Genomic DNA, 9,908 nt, shown 5'->3' with positions numbered 1-9,908 from the left:
GAGACAGACTCTAAACTTAGTCGTTCTTTGGGGGTCACTCTGTTTCCCATCTCTGGATGTGAGAGAGGGAAGATGGGAGGGGAGGGGAGGGGAGGGGGGATAGTAGGGGATAGGAAAGGCAGCAGAACACAACAGTCACTAATATGGCATTATGTAAAAATTGTGAATGTGTAACTGATGTGATTCTGCAATTTGTATTTGGGGTAAAAATGGGAGTTCATAACTCACTTGAATCAAATATATGAAAGATGATATGTCATGAGCTTTGTAATGTTTTGAACAACAAATAAAAAAAAAAAGAAAAAAAGAAGTGACAATGAAATGAAATATTCTATAATAAACAAAAGTTAAAAGAATTCACAACAAGAAAACCTGCACTACAAAACATATTTAATAAAATATTTTATGAGGAAGAAATGAAAAACAAAAGTGAAAAACAGCAAAGGGAGAAACTATGCTAGAAGAATAGCTAATCAATGGAGAAATTAATTCAAATTAAAAACCAGAAATAAATCAAAATGACAGTAAATGAAAATCATTTCTCAATAATAATTAATGTAAGTGGCCTAAGCTCATCAATCAAAAAACATAGATTGGCAGATTGGATTAAAAAACAAAAACCAATAATATGCTATGCTGTCTCCAAGAGATTCACCTCATCGGCAAAGACATCCAAAAACTGAAGGTAAAATGATGGGGGGAAAAAGTATCATTTACATGGATCTCATAAACAAGCACGGGTTTCTATCCTCATATTGGATCAAGTGGACTTCAAGCCAAAGTAAATCAGAAGGGACAAAGAAGGCCATTACATACTGGTTAATGGAATTATACATCAACAGGATGTAACATTAGTAAATATTTATGCCCCAAACAATGGAGCATCTACGTACATCAAACAACCCTTTCTCAATTTGAAGAATTAAATAGACCAAAACACAATAATACTGAGTGAGTTTCACCTGGTTTTCTCACCACTGGATAGATCTTTCAAACAAAAATTGAATAGAGAAGCTATAGAACCAAATAATACATAATAATTTGGACTTAACAGACATATATAAAATATTTTATCCATCATGACTTATCAGCAGTAATGGATCTTTCACTAAACTAAAACATATCTTAGATCACAGAGCAACTCTTAGCAAATACCGAGAGAGAGAGAGAGAGAGAGAGAGAGAGAGAGAGAGAGAGAGAATACCTTGCATTCTATTTAGATCATAATAGAATGAAATTAGAAATTAACGATAAAATAAAAAATAGAAGCTACTCTAACACCTGGAGACTAAATAATATATGATTGATTGATGAATGGATAGCAGAAGAAATAAGGGAGGAAACAAAAAATACTTAGAGGTAAATGAGAATAGCAGTACAAGATATCAAAATCTCTGGGACACTATTAAGGAAGTTCTAAAAAGAAAGTTCATTGCATTGAGCTCATTCATTAAAAGAATAGAAAATTGCTCACAGATCACTTAACATTACATCTTAAAGCTATAGAAAAAGAACAACAAATCAACATGAAAAGCAAAAGACAGGAAATAGTTTAAATCAGAACTGAAATCAATAAAATTGAAATTAAAAAAATTCTAGGAAACAAAAAGTTGATTCTTTGGGAAAAAAATAAAAGTGATAAGCCCTTGCCAAGATAATGAAGAGAAAGAGAGAGAAAACTCAAAGTACTAAAAATTTATGATGAAAAAAGGGAATGCCACAGTGGACACTAAAGGAATACAAGTGATAATCAGAAACTATTTTGAAAATTTATACTATAATAAAATAGAAATCTTGAAGTCAAATTTCTAGAGACATATGAACTATACAAACTGAATCAGGAGGACACATAAAATTTAAACAGATCAATTTCAAGCAATTAAGTGGAAGACACCATCAAAAGCCTACCAACAAAGAAAAGCCCAGGACCAGATGGATTCTCGGGCGAGTTCTATCAGATCTTCAGAGAAGAATTAACAACAATCCTACTCAATTTATTCCATGAAATAGAAAAGGAGGAAACCCTTCTAAACTCATTCTATGAAGCTAGTATTACTCTGACATCAAAACCAGACAAAGACATATCAAGGAAGGAAAACTTCAGACCAATATCCCTGATGAATACACTAAATACAGAAATCAATAAACATAATTCATCACATCAATAGACTTAAAGACAAGAATTTCAAGAGATGCAGAAAAAGCATTTTACAAAGTTCAACATCCATTCGTGTTCAAAACACTAGAAAAGCTAGGGATAGTAGGAACATACCAACATGGTAAAAGCTATCTATGTATGTTAAACTGAAGGCTGGCAACATACTAAATGGAGAAAAATTGAAATAATTTCTTTTTAAAACTGGAACAAGAAAAGAATGCCCTCTTTCACCACTTCTCTTCAACATAGTCCTGGAAACTCTATCCAGAGCAATTAGACAAAAGAAAGAAAGTAAAGGGATATGAATAGGAAAAGAAGAGCTCAAACTATCTCTCTTTGCCCATGACATGATTCTATATTTAGAAGAGCCAAAAAAATTCGATCAGAAAACTCCTAGGACTCTTGAATAAGTTCAGCAAAGTAGCAGGATATAAAATTAACAACCACAAATCAATTGAATTTCTATACTTTATTGATGAATCAACTGAAAGAGAATTAGGAAAACTATCCCACTCACAATAGCCTTAAAAAAAAAGTGGGTGGTGGTGGTGGGAATCAATCTAACAAAAGAGGTGAAAACTCTCTATAGTGAGAACTACAGAATACTAAAGAAGAAATCAAAGAAGACCTTAGAAGATAGAAAGATCTCCCATGTTCTTAGATAGGCAGAATTAATATTGTCAAAATGACCATACTACCAAAAGTATACATATTTAATACAATTTCTATTAAGTTGTAATGAAATTTTTTATAGAAATATAAAAAGTAGTCATGAAATTCATTTGTAAAAATAAGAGGCCCAGAATAGCCAAGGCAATGCTTAGCAAGAAAGGTGAAGCAGGAGACATTACAATACCAGACCTTCAATTATATTATAGAGCTTTAGTAACAAAAACAAAAGCATTGGCCCCAAAACAGACATGTAGACTAATGGTACATAATAGAAGACACAGAGACAAACCCACATAAATACAGTTATCTCATACCAGACAAAGGTGTCAAAAACATACATTGGAGAAGAAATAGCCCCTTCAACAAATGGTGCTGGGAAAAACTGGAAATTCATACGTAATACAATGAAATTAGACCTCTATCTCTCCCTCTGCACAAAACACAAAGTGGATTAAGAATTTAGGCATTAGACCAGATACTCTGTACCTAATAGAAGAAAAAGTAGGCCCAAATCTACATCATATTGGCTTAGGAACTAACTTCTTCAAAAAGACTTCTATAGTGTAAGAAGTAAAATCAATAATCAATAAATGGATGAAATCAAACTAAAAGCTTCTCTACAGCAAAGGAAACAATCAAGAATGAGAAGCGAGAGCCTACAGAATGGGAGAAAATCTTTGCCACCTGCACCTCAGACGCAGCACTAATCTTCATAAAGTACTCAAAAAACTTAATACCAAAACCAAAGCAAAACAAAAACCAAATAACCCAGTCAATAAACAGGCAAAGGAGTGAACAGACCCTTCATAAAAGAAGAAATACAAATGGTCAATAAATACATGAAAAAATGTTCAACATCCCTAGCAATTAGTGAAATATATATTTAAACTACACTAACATTCTATCTTACTCCAGTCAGAATGGCAATTATCAAGACTACAACTAACAATAAATGTTGATGAGGACGTGGGGAAAAGTACATTCATACATTGCTGGTGGGACTGCAATTGGTACAAACACTGTAGAAAGCAGTATGGAGATTCCTCAGAAAACTTGGAATGGAAGCACAGTTTGACCCCTTTATTCCACTCCTTGGTATATACCCAAAGGAATTAAAATCAGCATACAAAAGTGATGTGGCCACATCAATGTTTATAGCATTTCAATGACAGTAGCTAAGTTATGGAACCAACATAGGTGCCCTTCAAAAGATGAATGGATAAAGAAAATGTAGTATACACAACCATAAAGAAGAATGAATTATGGTATTTTCCAGTAAATGGATGGAACTGGAGATTATCATGCTAAATGAAATAAGCCAATCCCCAAAAAACCAAAGGTCAAATGCTGTCTCTGATATGCAGATGCTAACACCCAATAAGGTGGGGGAGAAGAAGAAGTTCATTGAATTAGACAAAGAGGAATGAAGAAAAGGAGGAGGGAGGGGAGTAAAAAATAAAAAGTAGAAATGAATCAGATTTTACATTCCCATGTTCATATCTGAATACGTAATACATGACCAGTGTAACTCCACATCATGTAAAACCACAAGAATGAGAAGTTAAATTCCATGTATGTATAAATATCAAGAGTCAAAAGACACTCTACTGTCATGTATAACCAAAAAGAACAAATTTCATAAAAGAGAGAAGGAATATGGTGGTTAAGTCATGCTGTTTGTTTATTTTTGAAAAGAGCTTATATGTTCCTATGTTCAACGTTGGGACACCGATAATGGTAATTTGAAAGTTGTGGTGCATACAGTTCCAATCACGCGATCATCAAAATTGTATGTTCTCTTGTCTTTTCACAACTTTGGATTTGCAAGGTTCTGCTTAAGGAAGTCAGATGTTGTGTAGTGGCTTTGTTGTGTGTATTTGTGACTCTTGAGCAACGATGTCATATCTAGAAGGTTAGAAGCTTACTGGAAGTTAGCAGTTAATCTTGAACCCTTTGATTTGAGTTAGATACAAACAAGGAACTCCTCATAGATTCCACAATACAGTTCTTTTGATCAAAGCTTACATCTGTCAGTGGGGCCTCAACTTGTTAAACAAAATCAAAAACCACCAAATCTCAAGGAAAATAAAGAACACTTATGCTCAATTGTGAAATTGCTCCCACTAAAACTTTTTTTTTCTTTTTGCAGTGCTGGACTTAAAATCCAGGCCCACACTCATGCTAGGCAAGTACTTTATCACTGAGCTACACTCAGCTCTCCCACTGCAATATTTTAACCCATGTATCCACAGTGGTTTCACACATGCACGTCATATGTTATCAGACAACCCCAGCATGGTTTCATCTGGCCTTAAATTAGGGAAGTGAAATTGTGAAGCAGCCCCTTAGTTTCTAGAGTCTAATGTCACAGTTCAGATTCTTTGATAACTCAGTTTTACTTCCCTTTAAAACTTTGTGTTAGTTCTTAAGCCCCTGAGGTTCTGGGGATGAAAAGCAAAGCATTCCTGTTCGGTTTGTACTAGATCTTTTCCCCGCTTGATGTTCTTTTACAATTTCCTCATTGGCAACCGCCTGTGTGGCTAGCCCACATCCTGTGGCAGACTTCTCCTAGGGTTTTCTTCACTCTCCACCTTGCTTCTTTCATTCAGGCAAAGTTTGTGTCCCAAGCCCTAGATACTAGGGCAGTGGTCTGAGCATTCTCTGCTTTCTTTTCCACTCTGTAACTCAGCCCTGTGATGCAATTTCTGCAGTAATTTTTGTGATATACTCAAAGCCATGACCTCTGCCCCTACTTTCTACTTTTGATTCCTTCATTGCATTATTATTAGTATTTTATCTTTTTTTTTTCAGGGCTTCAGGTTGTTCTACACAGGTAATTTCTAGTGCCATTCTTTCTGTTTTGACTCGTTTTCTAAATTCTGTACTGACCATATCGCCTAGATGTTCCGTAAATAAAAATATTCTAAAAGAATTCGGAAGGCAAATACTAGCTAAAATAAGGTCATCACATGCCGCAGTCTGGCTGGGCACAAATCACGAGCCACTGAAGCAGGAACAAACTTTATTTTTAAACTGCAGGAAAACACTTCACACAGCTCCCGGGGAATCCTCCCGAACGCCACGAGGCTTCTCCAGGAACCCCCAGCCGGAAATATCTCTCTCGGAAATCCCTCCTCCTGCACTTCCCCAACCAATGGGAACTCTCGGGGAATCCCCGGAAATCCCCACGAGAACTCCAAAATAGTGCGAGAACTCAAAAGTTGCGGCAGAGGCGGATAGTAATGCCTCGCCTGTCAATCAATACGGTTGGCAAAATGCCAGGGACCATACAGACTCGGCCGTGGCTCTCAGCAATCACACACAAGCATGTGCGAACCTATCTCACATAAAGGCATTCCAGAAAGGAAATTTGGATATAGAAATAATTGATAGCTGACACCAGTCAGAAGGACTGCTTGAATACACAAGTGGGGGTAGGGAGTACTTGGAATAGGAAAGAAGGTATTTCTTAGAGAGTTTCCAGACCATTTGAATACAAATCAAGAGAGAAAAAAAATGGGAATGAAATTGTATATGTTGATAATAATATGAAATTGTTCTTGTCAGATCCAGACAAAATTAGTCTGAAAGCTATGAAGGAGTACCTTCATCCATGCTTTACACACCTTGCAAGTATGCACAGAGTTCTGTAGCCACGTGTATCTTTAACGTTCTTTAAGACTGTAGCAATTCAGATAAGATGCTCTGAACAGAACATTTGCCTAGCAACTGTACCTTCATCAATGAGCTGGAGCCCACCCCAGCCTCCAGTCTACTAGACCAATGAACTCTGTATCCAAGTAGCTGACTTAACTTTCTATATTTTTGCCTTTAAAACTTCACCTTGCCTCAACCTCTTTGAATATGTTCATATTTCATTGTGGCACATGCCATTCCCATCATGATACTCTGCTTCTCCCAAATAAATGTTATTACTCTTTGGAGAATTTTTCTGTTTACTATGGTTGACAAACTGAGTGATTTTGATTTACCTGTCTTCAGGAATATTATGACATTTTGTTTTATGTAAATATGCATTGAACAACTGGCGACAGCTTTGATCAGCTACATGTTATAAATCCTTGTTCCTTCATCATCTATGTACTTTGAATTTTGCAATTCAGAAATTAATTTTATCTTCAAATGATGTACCCGTCATCAATCCCTACTGAATTCTTGAATTTCAGTCCATTGGTTGGAGACTCAGAATGTTTTAATAAGGCATTTTGCATGATAGTTTCAATATCTGCTATTATAAATAATTAGTAAAAAACATTTTAGGAGATTGCCAATTATAAGATTCCTATATATGTTGTTTAAAGATAAAATCTCTAACATATATTTTTTTGTTATTGTCTTTCTTTCTTTCTTTTTTTTTTAAAAAAACTTTTCCAGTGAGTTTCATCTCTAGTTAAATCATGTTTTGGAGTCCCAAGACAGAGATCACAAAGTACCCAGGTCCTTCTCTATCACTTTGGTAGAAGTACAGAGGCCAGGGGAGAGGTTGGGTGGAGCTGTCTGAGATCTTCTCAGGAAACACACCTCTGTCCATTGGTCGTCTTGGATTGAGACCCGGGTGGTTCTGCCAGCAGTACTTAGACTGGCTTTGACTGAGAAAATGGCTATCAAAAGGGACAGTCTTATAGGGTCTTCTGCCATGGTGCTGAATTCTAAAGATGCCTCTGAAGTAGTGCACAGTTCAATGTCATGAACACTCTTATGTGTGGTGAAGAAAAATGACAGTTCATAGATCTCCTAGAATTAAATGTAAACATTTTGAATATAGTTACCTATAGTGATTAATCAGCCCAAAAGTCTTGATAAATTAAAAGTAGACATAACAGATACCTGGAGTCTGGTAGGCCAAGATGGAGGTGTTCATAGACTATTTTATGAGGATACTCACATGGTTAGGAATTACAGAACAGGATTTCACTGTATTATTTTTGGCATCCAACGTTACATAAGATATATGTTTGTCCTTTCATCATGTTATTCATCTACATCTAGCCTGCTCCTCTTATAATCTTCTATAACCAGGCAGTAGACTGTAGCAAATTTTGGGTTACAGAAAAGTTTCCATTTGCTAGAAGTAATCAAGAAAGGCAGAGCTAAAGAAATAAATAATAAAAAAACCACGTGATTATATAGATTCTTATTTGACTTAAAATATAGAAAATGCTAGATTTTACAGAAAACAATGTGAAGCCTAAAGTATTTTATTTTCTACAAAATTTTCTATCTATTTTAAATTCCTGTAACTCTTATGGCATTGGTATTAGTGGCCTCATTTTACAGATAAGAACACTGAAGTTCAGAGGTCTGGACAGATTCCCTAAAGATGGATACAACCAATAAGTAGAGAACTACTTATTAACTAATTACTGGACCCTAGCTCAACTGAACCAAAACCCTGGCACCTACTGAAGACAAAGTACTACTACCAAATGAAAAGCAGCTATTTTGTGTTCCTGCCAAATCATCACATTTCATATATTTACCATTAAATTGAGTTTCTTGAGGATATAAATTAAATTTCCCCATCTTTGACAACTTTCTAATGAATAGCTCAGTTCCTGGAGCTGAATGAAGGGAGAAAATCACTAAGAACAGAGGTTTAGGCAGTGCCCAGAATGAATATTGGCTCTGACTTGGGATATAGTAGTTCTATAGACCCAATTAGATGAAATAAAAATCTTTGTTTAAATTATACTTCCAATGTAACCATAGAAGAATTCAAACTTAAGTATTTTAGTGCTCTGTAGAATTTTACTCATGAGTTAGTGAAAGCGCTGTCATTTGGAGTTGACACATACACAATTACTTCAAAGCACTCCTGTTGGGAGACATCTAATCTAACCATACCCTTGATCACATGAAAATGGAAGAAGAAAGCATGTAGTTAGCAGATGTGTGCCTTCCTCTCAAGTCCTGGGTTAGGAACTCATTCATTGGTTAAACATCTCAATGATTTGAGAGTAATCTACATAGATTGGAAAAGATGATAAAGAGTCTAAGAAGTTAAGTGGGAGAATAAAATTTCTAAGAAGGAATGAAAAAAGTGTTAGTAGAATAGATGTTGCCGCAGTCCGGCTGCAGCAGAATAATCAGGGGGTGACGAGGAACTTGTGTAGATTGATACAGCAGGAGTGGGAGCCGTTTATTGCAGGACAGGAGCAGTATTTATACATTCCACACAGCTTATCTAATTAGCATAAACTAGATACATCAGTCAACCAATAAGGAATCTCCACACTTAATGGCTTGCTTTTGTTACTTCTCAAACCACTCCCTCTGGCATTTTGCCAGGCACCATCCAGACTTGTTTACGAACTCTTACATTTCCCCCTTTTGTTTGATTTAAATAACGACCATAGTGGTTTTTACAGAAACACCATAAATAACCTGCTACAAACAGAAAGGGAGGATACAAAATGCCACAATACCAAGCCAATTGATGGCTCCATGCAAGAAGCCCTTGGAAAAATTATACCAGCAATGACACTGTTAGCAAAGATACCGAGTTACAATTTGTTATAGATTACAGTTTGTTGTCTCAGTCCAGGTAAAGCAGTGTCTCAATAGATTAACTCACAGTCCAGGTAAATCACAGTCCAGGTAAGTTCTGCAGGCAGCTAGCTTGATCCGAAGTCTCGTCCGGTTCTCAGCAACACTGGAAATTCTTCCACCTTGGTCTTTACCAGCACTGGGATGAAGGCAGGAACTCCGGATGGCTAAAGAAAATCCTATAGCATTCAACTAAGAAAACAACCTTTTGAACAATTTAGTACATTATCTCAAGGTTTTTTTTGCATTTGAAATAAGCATTAATAGTGCTCATTACTCATCAGCTTCCAGGTGTGGGAGAACCATTGTAGCTTAGTTATTGGCATTGAAAATGACCAAACATCAGGGACGCCTGTAGCATCTTCTGCCAGCTGTAGCGTCCTGGGCAGCCCCAGATGGCCCTGGGGAGTCCCGGACTCAAACTGCTACTGGGTACAGGGAGCAAGAGCCTGCGAGACTGTGCCTCCAGGTCAGGTCTGAGTTTGGGCTGCGCGGCAGTGGAAGCAGCCAG

This window comes from Marmota marmota, unplaced genomic scaffold, assembly GCF_001458135.2.
Source record: "Marmota marmota marmota unplaced genomic scaffold, marMar, whole genome shotgun sequence".
Classification (NCBI taxonomy): Eukaryota; Metazoa; Chordata; class Mammalia; order Rodentia; family Sciuridae; genus Marmota; species Marmota marmota.
This window is presented reverse-complemented; position numbering follows the sequence as displayed.